The following is a 12574-nucleotide window of genomic DNA, read 5'->3' as shown; positions in this document are numbered from 1 at the left end:
CCTTAAAGAGGGCCCGAACCTGGGTAAACACTGTGTCCCCATTGTTCCTTGTTACCATTGATCCTTAGACTCACAGCTTCGGGCCCCCTACCCGAGATTTGCCAGTTTTAACATCGATAGTGCCTTCACATGAACGCCCCCCGTGACACTCATTGGGTTCTGGTGAAACATATTCTCCGGTATATACGTGGCACCATGCCTATGGGTCTCACCCTGACGGCTTCCTCCAACACCGACCTCGTCGCCTACTCCGACACCGACTTGGCTGGGTGCCCCGACACTCGGCGCTCTACCTCCGGCTACTGCGTCTACCTTTGGCCCACTCTAATCTCGTGGTCGTCTAAATGACAACCCACGGTTTCACGATCGAGCGCCGAGGCCGAGTACAGGGTTGTGGCCAACGCCGTCGCGGAGTGCTCCTGGCTACACAGCTGCTTCAGGAGTTGCTATGTGAGGTTCCCAAGGCCATGATTGTCTATTGTGACAACGTCTCCGCGGTCTACCTTTCCACCAACCCTGTTCATCATCGTCGGATGAAGCATATTGAGCTCGACATTCACTTTATCCGGGAGCACGTTGCACTTGGTCGTGTTCGAGTCTTGCATGTACCCATCGATCAACAGTTCGTCGATGTCATGACGAAGGGACTACCTACCTTGAGTTTCGATGGTTTTCGGTCCAGTCTTTGCGTCTCCGGCGATGCTTCAACTGCGCGCGGGGGGGGGGGGGGTAAGCACGGTTGTCATTGCATTTATATCTGGCGTCTAGGATCTTTTGTATTTACTTTCTAGCTTAGCGATATCTCCCGATCATATCCCTATATAGCGGATACGGTTGAGATCTCGCAGCCCTTATACCTATATATGTGCTTAATACATGATCAATGAGAATTATCGGTGCATGCAATCCTCCTCTTCCTAACTTACAACAGCAATGGCAGCTAGGTCGTTGCTTCCGGCCCGTTCTCCTCCTGGGCCTCCTTTTGAGCCGCGCTGGCTCCAGCCCTCCGCCGGAGTGGTTTGTGCCCGTGGCATGTCCGACTGGCACCATCACCTACGTGTATGGCTCTTTCCCGGACCGCACCATCTGCCGCGCAGCCAACGCTACGTTCCCGCGCACCGAAGGGGAGCTCGTGGCCGCCAGGTGAAGCCAAGGTGAAGGTGGCCACCAGGCACTCCCACAGCTTCCCCAAGCTAGCCTGCCCGGGCGGCCGCGACGGCACGATCATCAGCACGGAGCGGCTCAACCGGGCGGTGAGCGTCGACGCCGCCAAGGTGCTGATGACCGTCGAGAGCGGCATGGTGCTCTGGGACGTGATCCACGCAGCCGCAGCGGGGCAAAAGGCACAAATTTGACCTTAGATCAAAACTATTTCACAAACTAAACTGTTCTTGAAAGTATTTCACCCGGCTGGCCTTTAATGTGCAGCGCCTGACAGCAAGGCGCTACACTCTACTGTGCAACGCCTAACACTTAGGCGCCACGCTGTGCAGCGCCTAGCTCTAAGGAGTTGCACTACACTGTGCAGCGCCTAGCTGTAAGGAGTTGCACAGTAGAGTGCAGCGCCTTGTTGTCTGGCGCTACATAAAAGGGTCAACAGTATGAAATATTTTCAAAAGCAGTTTAGTTTATGAAATACTTTCGCTTTGAGGTTAAATTTGTCAATTTTGCCCCGCAGCGGCCGGTCTGGCGCTGCCGCACTCGCCGTCCTGGTACGGCCTCACCATCGGGGGGCTGCTCGCGACGGGCGCGCACGGGAGCTCGCTGTGGGGAAAGGGCAGCGCCGTGCACGAGTACGTGGTCTGGATGAGGATCGTGACGTCGGCGCCAGCGAGCCAAGGATTCGCTGTGGTCAGGGAGCTCGGCCACAAACACCCAGACCTCGACGCGGCCAAGGTCTCCCTCGGCGTTCTTGGCGTCGTCTCACAGGTATGAACCCTACGTGGCTATAGGTGTGTGTGTGTACTGTGAAATGTATCAACTGCTGCATCTATGGAGATTAACCACTACGGAGTAGTACCATCTTATTGCTTTGGAGTGAAAGACGAGTTTACTTAACTATGGGTTTTAATTGGATTTAATTAGCCGTCGCTGTTTGTTCACGTACGGTTTTTGCAAAATCCCATTCTCTCCGGTGAGGTTTCGTCTAGGTCTTGAGCCATTCGACTTCTCCACCTGTAGGTTCTCACGTCTATATGTGGTGAGATTAGATCAGCTCAGTGCGTCGACATAGACGCAACGAAAACTCAGGCGGCTTAAATGTAGAATGGACTTTGCCGTTAACTAACCCTTCTTTGGTGTCATATGAAGGTTACTCTGCAGCTGCAACCAATGTTCAAGCGGTCGGTCACGTTCGTCGAGCGCGATGACTTGGACTTCGTGGCACAGGTGGCTATGTGGGCCGATCGGCACAAGTTTGGCGACATGACGTGGCTGCCACGGCAGGCCAAGGTCATCTACCGCGAGGACGACCGCGTTGATGTCTCGTCGCCTGGCAATGGCCTCAACAACTACCTCGGTTTCCGCTCTAACCCGACGCTCGGGCTTATGCCAGAGTCGCAGAGGAACGCCTAGAGGAGGACCGTGACGACATCGTACGGTGCCTGACGGCGCTGGTGCCCGCAGCGACGTTCAAGCTGCAGGGGTACGGCTTCACGAACGACGGCTCTTTCTTCACCGGATACCCGATGGTCGGGTACCAACACCGCATCCGGGCATCTGGGACATGCATTGACGGCAAGGAGGACGGGCTCCTTTCCTCGTGCCCGTGGGACCCACGCATCCGGAGCTTCTTCTTCTACAACTCTGGCTTCAGTGTTGCGCTCTCCAAAGCTCCGGCGTTGGTTGCCGACATGCGGCGACTCTGTGACCTCAACCCGTGCGCCTTATGTGGTTTGGACGCCAAGATGGGTGTGCTCGTCCTATGTCAGGGCCTCATCTACTTACCTCGGCAAGGTGGAGGACTCGGTCGACTTCGACATCACCTACTACCGGAGCTACACTGAAGGCACGCCATGAGCGCATTATGATGTAATCGACGAGCTCGAACAACTGGCTTTGCGAAAGTACAATGCCGTCACACACTGGGGCAAGAACCGCAACTTTGCCTTCGACGGTGCCATCACCAAGTACGCAAAGGCCGGCGAGTTCCTCAAGGTGAAGGAGAGGTATGACCCTGACGGGATCTTCTCTAGCGAGTGGAGCAACCAGGTGCTTGGCATCAAGGGACAAAAATTGTCCAGAAGGGTTGCGCCATGGAAGGGCACTGCATCTGTTGATGAGTGGTTAAACAATGATGGTCCTTATGAGCTAATTGTTCTACACGCATCTGCTCTCATGAGTCGCACTGTGCGCCAGAACAGGGCTATTTCTGTTGGAACGGGAAGGGTGTATGCAGAGGCGAGGATTTGCTCGCTCCAACCTGCCTCTGGCAACACGCATACCAATCATCAGGATGAACTGTGATTGAAATAGATAATTGAAACTCCATTTTACAACAAAGGAAGATAATAGAAGCTCGATGTATGGGTCAAGAAGCTCTGCAATCTAATGTTGAAGTAGTACATTTTTTTGTTAGTGGTTTGTTGATATTCTTCACTTTCTTCCATAGAATTATCCCTATGTAGGCTTCTATAGATTTATCTCCATGTTTGTTTCCCTCGAATTGTTGTATGTGTACTTTACTTCACGTTATGTTTTCATTCATTTTTAGTTTCATGTGTACTTACTTCACTTGCATTACGCAAAAGATGTTATTGTCAGCAATATTTTGGATACGGCGCGGAAAAAATGGTTACCGGACGGTAACCATAAATCCCCATACCCCACGAAAAATTGCCTTAAGGCATTTTCAACACGGACCCTCAAACCACCCGCAGCCGTCAAACGCGGGTGTGTATCAGTTCGCTTGGCGGTCCGGACGCATTTTTTCCCACAAACCGAAGACAAATTGAGGGCTTCGCGCACGTCTGGACCGTCACGCCCACGTCTGATTGCCCTAACCCACTAAAAAGCCCCCACCCTCGCCCGCGCGCGCTTCGCACCCGGCGCCAGCTGCGCATTCATGTCGCTAGAGAGCAGCCGATCCGCATTGACGCCAACGCAGATCGAACGTGACCTCTAACTGTCGTCATCGAAGCTGCGCGATAGCTGAGAGAGCGCCGCCCATTGCACACCCGGCTGAACACGCCTCCTCGCCGTTGGAAATATACCCTAGAGGCAATAATAAAGTGGTTATTATTATATTTCCTTAATCATGATAAAGGTTTATTATTCATGCTAGAATCGTATTGACCGGAAACTTAAATACATGTATGGATACATAAAAAAATACCGTGTCCCTAGTAAGCCTCTACTAGACTAGCTCGTTGATTAAAAGATGGTTAAGGTTTCCTAACCATAGATATCTATTATCGCTTGGCAACAGGATCACATTATTAGGACAATGATGTGATGGGCAAGACCCATCCGTTAGCTTAGCATATGATCATTCAGTTTATTGCTACTACTTTCTTAATTTTAAATAAATATTCCTTCGACCATAAGTTCATGCAACTCCCGAATACCGAGGAATACCTTGTGTGCTATCAAACGTCATAACGTAACTGGGTGATCATAAAGGTGCTCTACAGGTATCTTCGAAGGTGTCTATTGAGTTGGCATGAATCGAGATTGAGATTTGTCACTCCGTATGACGGAGAGGTATCTCTGGGCCCTCTCGATAATACAACATCACAAGAAGATTGCAAGCAAAGCGACTAAGGAGTTAGTTACAAGATGATGTATTACGAAACGAGTAAAGAGACTTGCCGGTAACGATATTGAACTAGGTATGGAGATACTGACGATCGAATCTCGGGCAAGTAACATACCGACAGAAAGGGAACTATGTATGTCGTCATAAAGGTTCGACCGATAAAGATCTTCGTAGAATATGTAGGAACCAATATGGACATCCAGATGCCGCTATTGGTTATTGACCGGAGAAGCATCTCGGTCATGTCTACATCATTCTCAAACCCGTAGGGTTCGCATGCTTAATGTTCGACCGGATGTTGTTTAGAGTCCCAAATGAGATCACGGACATGACGAGGAGCTCCGGAATGATCCAGAGGTAAAGATTGATATATGGGATAATAGTGTTTGGTCTCCGAAAGGGTTCCGGAATCCACCGGAAGGGGTTTTGGATGTTTTCCGAAATGTTCGGATACAAGATCACTTTATTTGGGCCAAGAAGCAATTTCATAGGCACCCTTAAAGGAAACAAATTCTTCAATTTGTTCAATATCATAATAATTATAAACACCCTTGACATAACAAAATAAGATTCCATTATCCTTAAACTCACATTGGAAGGAAATGAGTTTTTAGAGTCTTCAAAACAACAAATAAAACCATGTATTGCGCATAAATTCCAAGCATAACAATGCAAACTATTAATATGATGCCATAAAAGTTTCCCTTTTGAGATAAGCGGTGTCACACAAAATAAGCATCCTCATCTAATGATTTTTTTCTCAACTAAGCTAGTTGGGTTTTCAGCACGAGCATAAAAGGGTTGAATATGATTCAAGTAGAAAGCTTCAGTAGTATGATAGATTTTGGATGGTTCTTCAAACCATTGGATTAGCAAGTACACCTATTTTTTTGGTATTTTACGTTTCCTACCCATAACTAAATATAGAAACAACTTAGACAAAAAAATAATTAAAACTACTTAGTGATAAACCAAACAAGCACACATAAGAATATTCACCCCATGCTATTGCTCCCCGGGAACGACGCGAGAAAAAGGTTTTGATAACCCACAAGTATAGGGGATCAATTATAGCTTATTCTATAAACAAGAGTGTCGAACCAAACGAGGAGTTAAAGGTAGAATTTATATTCCCTTCAAGTTCTATCGACCACCGATACAACTCTACACACACTTAATGTTTGCTTTACCAACAACAAAAATAAAATTAGAAGTACTTTGTAGGTATAAAGGGACAGATTTGCAAGATAACCAAGAACGTGAAAATAAAAGTTAGGTGTTTTTTACTAAAAGTACAATTAGGTCAGTATAGCGAGTGTGGAAAAGCGGTGGTAGGATTTGCGGAATTGTCCCTAAGCAATTGGCTAAGTTACTAGACCGATAGTAAGTTTTTATGTGGGAGAGGCCACTACTAGTATGACATGCCTTACTACAATTCTATGCATTTATAATTGGAACTATTAGCACGCATCCGCAACTACTAAAGCTCATTAAGGTAAAACTCAACCATAGCATTAAGATATATTGGTTCCCCTTCAATTCCGTATGAATCAATTTCTATGGTAGGAAGAAGCTTATGTCACTCTTGCCCTCCAATGCATAATCCTATCAACATATAACTAACCCTATGATGTGATCCACGCACACACTCATATGATGGGAACCAAAGGACAGCAACATAACCACAAGCAAATTAAACCAATCATAGCAATTCACCAATTACCCCAAATGACAACAAAAATCTACTCAAAAATCATAGGATGGCAACACATCATTGGATAATAATATGAAGCATAAATCATCATGTTCAAGTGAGGGGTACAGCTGGTTGCGGGAGAGTGGACCACTAAATATAGATGAGGGAAGGTGATGGAGGTGTTGGTGAAGATGACAGAGTTGTTGAAGTAGATCGCCCTCACACGATGATTGCGCCGCAGCGTTCCAGTGCCACCGGGAGAGAGGGGGAAGAGCCCCCTCCTCCTCCTCCTCCTCCTCCTCCTCCTCCTCCTTCTTCTTCTTCTTCTTCTTCCTTGGCCTTCCCCCTTGATGGGAGGAGGGTTTCCCCTCTGGTCCTTGGTCTTCATGGCTCCCGAAGGGCAGGAGCCCCTCGGAGATTGGATTTCTCTCTCTGTTCTCTTTTGTTTCACGTTCCTGTTTTCTAGTCCTTCACTGTTTTTTAAATTCGTGGAGATCCGTAACTCCGATTGGGCTGAAATTTTGAGGGGGTTTCTTTCCGGATATTATCTTTATTGCGGCAAAAGAAGGGCACCAACCGCCTTACAGAGGAGCCACAAGCCTACTGGGCGCAGCCAGGGTAGCAGGTCACGCCCTCTAGGCTTGTGGACCCCTCGGACATCGTCTCATGCTGATTCTTTTTCCTAAAAATCACATATATTCAAAAATAAATCTTCATAAATTTTATCGCATTTGGACTTCGTTTGATATGAAAGTTGTAGAATATTGGTATGAAACAATAAAAAACTATAGATACGACGGAGACGTATCAACCTCCCCATGTGGACATGAGGTGGCAATCTTCACCAAGGCAAGAAGTGGAGTCATAGTGGGGTCATGCAATACGTCCATTCTTGGCATTGCGTCCACCCATACAAGATGTTGTTTTCCAATGGCGGAGCTTCATGGGGCCAGAGGGGGCCATTGCCCCCCTACTCTAGAAAACTCTTAAGTATACCCCTAGTCATTGTACGAGATGGTTGCGGTGATCCTCCTGCTGCTGATCCCGTTCACCGCCGAAGCTACGAACGACACGATGCCACCCCGGCTGGATCTTCGTGCGATGCTTGGCGGACTGGATATCATTTCCAGCCGCGACGAAATTGGATGAATGATCCAAACGGTAAGCGCATCGATCTCTTGTTCTTTTCGACACACACCCTCCCTCAACCCCTAGCTAGTCTGGTTAATTTGATTTTCCGATTCTTCTTTCCCAGTGTTTACGGAGCAAATCCGACAAACCGGATCTTCTTTCTCGGTGTTGGATTTGTCGGTTCTTCTTTCCCGATTTTTCATGGCGCCCTGGGTCTGGGGCGTCATGTCAGATAGCATGACGTCTTTGGTGTACGTAGTTGCCCCGTCATGAATCATAGCATCCCAGGCCAGGGCGTCATGATATCTAGCATTGGCGCCCTGCCAGGGGCATCATGCAAAAAGGGCCAGTTTATGAAGAAGAAAAATTAGACTGGCTTCATTTTGTGCTGAAGTTTTTTGGAAGAGTCAAATCTGTTCATTTTCATAGTAACTCGTAAAAGCTAACTTCCGTACGACAGTATTTTTGCAACAGATCCGAACGAACTTGTTGCCGTTCGATCCGGATCTGACGGACGCGGTTATTCTTTTCTGTTTTCCCTATCGTACAGTTGACCGGTTCAACCCGCATTCCCCCATCCACTTCTCCGAGAAAACCGCGCGACCGCGCTCGATCTAGAAAGGAAAAAAAGAAGGCACGAGGCCAAGACTCGATCCTGCGCCGTGTAGAACCGATGGGTCGACCGTAGGTACCTGCTAACCAACTCAGCCACTGAAAATTAATACACGACAGAGCTACTCACTTGTTTTTTTCTAGTCCTTCATAGGTGTTGCACTTTGATTGGTGTTTGGTGTCTACGCTTAGGACCTTAGTTGAACCAAACAACCAGACAAGCAACGATTTTGTTGCTATTTCTAACTCAAGACTTCCTATTTACATGAACTTTGACCTGTGAAAAAAAAAGTTGTAATAGCATTCTAATGTACGCACCGAAGATTTTGATAACTTATATGTGCAAACACCACGGTAAATTTAGATCGGGGAAAAAGTTATTGAAAAATATACCCTCGGTCACACATGCATACATATCTTGGTAATATACGCACCGTTGATCTGATAACAAAGATTGTGGTAACTTTTGATTTGGAAAAGGGTGTTGAAACACATATCTTCGATAATTTATGTCTAAATAACATGATAATACACATACATAGATATGATAAGCTATGTACATACACCGCAATAACTGTTTGATCTGAGGTAAAAGTTGTTGAAAACTAAATTCCTCGATACTTAAATGTAAATAGTTTGTTAACATACACACCGCAACGTAATAACTCAAGTTCAAACATTGTGGTAACTTTTTGACCGAGGAGAAAACTTGTAGAAAACCATACCACCGTAACTTCTGTGTGAATAGTATGATAATACAAGCACAACAAAGTTGATAACCCATGTACAAACACGACAATAACTTTTGACACGGGAGAGAAAAGTTGTTGAAAAACATACCCTCCAGTAATTTCTACATAAAAGCACACCCCCTAGTCAAAAGGTATCATGTCCGGGCTAAGTAGGTTATCAGCTCTGTTTTGCGTATATTACCAATGCTATTGACACCGCCCGGGCTAAGTAAGTTACGATGCTATAGGAAGTATGTAACTTTTGACCCCTTCGGTAATTATTTGGAAAACATACCCCTCCTAACTTCTGAGTAAATTAGATGGCAGGGCGGATAACCCATGTAAAATACCATGGTAACTTTTTGCCACAAAAAGGTTGTTGTAAAACGTCCCGAGGTAACATATGTGTAAATAGCATGGTAATACACACACAACTGATCTGATAACTTATGCACAAACACCACGGTAACTTTTGATCCGGAAAAACAATATTAAAATTATAAGCCGGTGACCTATGTAAATAACATGGTAATATACACACAACAAAGCTGATAACTTATGTATAAACACCGCGGTAACTTCTGACGCGTGGGGAAAAAGTTGTTAGAAAAAAACCCAATAACTTGTGTGTCAATAACATGGTAATACATGCACAACAAAGCTGATAACTCACATACAAACACCGCGATAACTTTCGACCCGGGGCAAAAAGTTGTTGAAAAAAATGTTGTCATTAGCATGGTAATATACGCACAGTAGAGTTGATAACTTACGCACGAACACCGTGGTAACTTTTGACCCCCGGAGAAATTTTCTGTTGAAAACATAAGCCGGTAGTTTCTGGGTAAAATAACATGGTAATGTACACACTTCAGGCATGATCTCTGTTGGAAAAGGCAGTGCCTAGGAGGCGCTTAGGCACGCCTAAGCGCTAGGCAATGGCCAAACGTCTCGCCTAGGGCATAAGCAGAAGTCTAGGTAGAGCAAGTAAAATTTGTCTACCCAAACGAGAAATCATGCCATATTGCACTAATATGCCAAAAGGGTCATATTCCAATCGTAGTAGCTGGTCGTTAACATACTTATATGCTCTAAATTAATAAAATACATATATATAATAACCACATATACACCTTAATAGTAAAAATTATATAACCGCCTAGGCTGCGTCTAGGGCGCTTAAGCACCGCCTAGACACTAGACGAAGGCCAACCGCCTCGCTTATGCCTACCGCTTTTTCCAACCTTGGGTATGATATATTTTAACTTTCAAAAAGTCATCGGAACATATCAATATGGGATATAGTCTTGAAGATCTCATCGCGATGGATTTTGTATGTGAAAATAAATTTTCTATCGGACTGACGTTTTGAGACAAAAAAACATTTTCAAGTTTCGAAAGAGAGGGATTCTTGGATAACATTACCTTTTGTCTTCTAGTGTATTGCATGTGCATGCGTAGAAGGTCGAAGGAACAGTTCGGTAACTTTTTGTGTACATAGTATGGTAACTTATGTACTATAGATGTGATAACTCATATAGCATAGGCATGGTAATTTTTACTTGGAAAAAAAGTTGTCGGAACATATCAACATGAGATCTAGTTTTAGAGCTCTTATCGTGATGATTTTTTTATGTGAAAACGATTTTTCAATCAAAGCGACAGTTTGAACTGTAAAACATTTTAAACTTTTAAATATAAGAGAATTTAGGGTGGACTGTAATTAAGCATTTTAATAAGCTCATGAAAGTCACAGAATCAATAATCATCACGCATGTGAAGAAGGACTGCATGCGCTTGCGCTAGACACACTACGGCCTGAATCGTTCTAACGATCAGAATATAGTATAGTCAATAATATAGCGTGCGGATCTAACGATCAGAATATAGTATAGTCAATAATATAGCGTGCGGATCTATTGCAGAATTACTGCCGGCAGGAATTTAGCACTATCGTAAATTCAATCACCGATACGTGCAGGCAAGCCAGCTTCTTTCCACAGCGGGGAAGAGCTATGCGGACACGATACCAAAGAAGAGGGATAAAAGCAACTCCAAAGTGCCGACCTATTTCGTTCACCTGCATTCGTTTGGGTCGGTGTGGATAAAAGTGACGGCTTAACGTGCCGACCCAAACCCAAATCACGTTCGCGTCGACGTATTTGCGGCCCGAATTTGTGCCCCTAATGCGTCGGCGCGGACATCGAACGGATGCTTCGCGCGCCTTTCCGCTGTCCGCCGCGTCCCCATATGGCGACCGTCCAACTACCCGCTACCTACGTGGTCAGTTTAATTTATGATGACGGGCCCACGCGTCAGCGATGGCGCTCGTCTTTTTTTAAGCCGATCGTGCGGCGGGGCTGTCCTCATCCAAACTCGCCGTCCACATCTGCCATTCTTTGCTCCCTCATCGCCGGCAAACTTTAGCCACCACAACCACAGCAGAGATGGGCCTCTTTTCCAGCGCCAGCGGCAGCAAGGCCAAGGGCAAGTCCCCCGCCTCCGCCGGCGCCGGCGCCTTGCCGACAAAGGCAGCGCGTGAACATGCCAGTGCACCAGGCGGAGTGGCACTGGCAGCACCGCCAGCCTCTGCTGTATCTCGACGTGAAGCTGCCGCACGACTGGCATCTGGATCCAGAGAGGATCCCAATGCCGGCGGCGCCGCGGTCGGCACGTGCTCACGCGGAGGAGGTGCGGCGCCGGCGGGCGATGCTGACGCCGGAGCAGCGCGCGAGGCCGCCTACACAACCGACTCGCCCAACTAGGCGAGGTGGTTCGTCTTCGAGCACGAGGAGGCGAGGCGACGGGGCGTGCGCTAGGTCGACCGGAGGTCGCCGCCACCGGCGCTCGTCGTCCGCGAGAAGGACCAGGCGGCGGAGGACGCCTACCAGGCGGCACTTGCGGCCGTCAACCGGGAGAGCGAGGAGGACGAGCGGCGCAGGGCGGAGGCGGAAGAAGAGGCTCGGTACGAGGCGGCAATAGCGCAGGCCCTTGCCCTCTCCGTGGCGGGGACAGCATGGTGCCGCCGGTGGCCCCGCCGTCCCCCATCAAGCCGGAGGCGGAGCCCGAGCCGTCCCCCATCGAGCGCTACTCCTGGACGGGAGTAGTGCGCGAATGGGTACGCGCGCCGCCAGTCTGGGTAGGAGCGACGCGGGCGCAGGAGCAGGCGTACCTCGAGCACTGACGCAGCATCAGGGTGGCTGAGGAGCGCTGCGACGGCGAGTACCTCGAGATGCTCGAGCGAGACCTCGAGGAGAAGCAGCGCGAGGCCGCGGCTGCACAGGCGGTCGCACAACCTCCCGCGCCGGCACTGCCTGCGCCGGCATAGCCCGACATGACGGTGCTCTGGAACACAACGTTCGCCTGAGCCGGGCCGGCACCGACGCTCATCGACCTCACGGACCCCGAGGATGATGATGACGTCTGGGGCAGCGTGCCGCCTCGTAATTTAGGCTGTTTTCTTTTTTAAAATGCAAACATGGACGCGTGGACTTTCGCCGGCCTTCGTGGCCGTCTTTAATGTTTAATTAATGTAGTTTTTCTTCTTTTAATATGCATGCGTTCATTTTTTTTGACGGCGTCAAAATGGGTTTTAGGCCAGCGTTGAACGCATGCGCCGACCCAAATGCATAAACGGGTATCTGTGTC

The 12574-nt window shown here is 47.8% G+C and overlaps 1 pseudogene; it reads left to right on the top strand.

Annotated features, from left to right (window-relative positions):
• Nucleotides 1-883: 883 nt before the first annotated feature.
• On the top strand, nucleotides 884-3278 carry LOC125518931 (annotated as a pseudogene).
• The last annotated feature ends 9296 nt before the right edge of the window (nucleotides 3279-12574 follow it).

This window comes from Triticum urartu, chromosome 7 (genome assembly GCF_003073215.2).
Source record: "Triticum urartu cultivar G1812 chromosome 7, Tu2.1, whole genome shotgun sequence".
Taxonomy (NCBI): Eukaryota; Viridiplantae; Streptophyta; class Magnoliopsida; order Poales; family Poaceae; genus Triticum; species Triticum urartu.
This window is presented reverse-complemented; position numbering and strand designations above follow the sequence as displayed.